Source organism: Nomia melanderi, unplaced genomic scaffold (assembly GCF_051020985.1).
Source record: "Nomia melanderi isolate GNS246 unplaced genomic scaffold, iyNomMela1 scaffold0379, whole genome shotgun sequence".
NCBI classification, from domain to species: Eukaryota; Metazoa; Arthropoda; class Insecta; order Hymenoptera; family Halictidae; genus Nomia; species Nomia melanderi.
This window is the reverse complement of record NW_027475494.1, coordinates 4,004-5,677: the sequence shown is the minus strand read 5'-3', so window position 1 is coordinate 5,677 and position 1,674 is coordinate 4,004. Positions and strand designations below refer to the sequence as shown.

General features: G+C 50.3%; 1 non-coding gene across 1 annotated transcript; it reads left to right on the top strand.

Moving 5' to 3' along the window:
- Window positions 1–1,137: 1,137 nt before the first annotated feature.
- LOC143176103 (5.8S ribosomal RNA) lies at window positions 1,138–1,292 on the top strand. Its single transcript, XR_013000700.1, has one exon. It is a non-coding gene; the product is annotated as a 5.8S ribosomal RNA (ribosomal RNA).
- The last annotated feature ends 382 nt before the right edge of the window (window positions 1,293–1,674 follow it).

Below are 1,674 nucleotides of genomic sequence, written 5' to 3'. Positions count from 1 at the left end.
GAAACCCCGCGTCGGAGAGTAAAACGCGCGAAGGCTGTGACTGTAACATATATATATACAGTATACAATGCCTGTGGTTTTTGCGCGTGTCGGCTCTTCGGTATACGCGATCGGCCAGAGTTACGGAGGGACGGTGAAGCGCACGAGAAATTGAAACGGCCGCACGATTGGAACCGAGCAACCGTCGAACATTGTTTCGCGACGTTTCCATAATGCGTTTTCGTTTCGCTCGCATACCGCTTCTTTTCCCCTAGTCTCTGAGACGCGTTTTCGAGCCGTTCTTCTACTATCGATTCTCGTAGAGAGAAGGGACCGGGTAGTCTGGAAGTGGAACCCGCATCTTGCGTGTACCGTACACGGAATTGAGAGGACCGGCCGTGAAGCTCGTTTTAAAGCCGTGCGTCTGACACCCAACTCTTGCGCGCCAATTTCGCGGCAAGAGATAATATGGGACGAATGACCGGCAAAGAGCCAGCTGTGAAGTCTGTTTTTTTAATCGAATCCGTGGACGTGGTATGCCGTAGCGTCGCTCGTCGTGTTCGTTCATGGTCGTTCCGAGAGAAAGAACGAAAGCGGTAACGAAGGGACCGGCCGTGAAGCTCGTTTTAAAGCCGCGCGTCTGACACCCAACTCTTGCGCGCCAATTTCGCGGCAAGAGATAACATGGGACGAATGACCGGCAAAGAGCCAGCTGTGAAGTCTTTTTTCATTATTTGCTTTCAATCGATCGATCGGTACGATTCGTGCAACGTTTCGCGCGATGCGACGCGAAAACATGCGCGCAACAATAGATGCGTCTGATCGGAAGAACGCGAGGGTCGACTGCACGCGATGGATTCAGTATCGGGTAGGATACAAAATATATCCCCGTCGTTTCCACGCGTGCGAGTCTTCTGCGTCTTTCGCGGGTTTTTGAATGCACTATACGCCCGGAACGTCGAGAAATATATACATATTACTTGAACGTTTTTCGTCTCGAAAGGCTTCGGTGTCGTCTCCAAGGCGACGCCTGAATCTCCTTCGCGCGCTGGTCGGAGATTCAGGTATCAACTTTTATCTTCTCTTTGAAAGAAGAGAGATATTAGGTCGAACAAATGAGAATAAAATTATATATGTGAAATATAAAATTTATACGATTACCCTGAACGGTGGATCACTTGGCTCGTGGGTCGATGAAGAACGCAGCTAATTGCGCGTCAACGTGTGAACTGCAGGACACATGAACATCGACATTTCGAACGCACATTGCGGTCCACGGATACAATTCCTGGACCACGCCTGGCTGAGGGTCGTTTACGTACCATACACTGCTTGCGTAGCTCTGTCAAATCCCCGCCGTCGTTCACCTCTTCGGATCGAACGTTTTTTTACCGAAGGGCGCAAAGAACGTTTCTGAGTCGGGTTAAGAGAAGGATGCTACGTACGAGCGAACGATGGGTGTCTCGTCGGCGTTTGTCGCGGACACGCGAAAATTCTGTGAATTTCACGGACAGTGTACGTTCTAGTTGTTGCAAAACGATCGGAATCGTTTGTATGGACTCGCGTGAGTGTTCGCGGCGTCGTGCGTCGTTCAATTACGACCGCCCGCGGATACCGCTCCACTGCGATATGGATCTGAGCGACAACTTTTTCGGCTGTTCGTGAGATGAACGGTTTCGTGTGTTTAGAAAAATT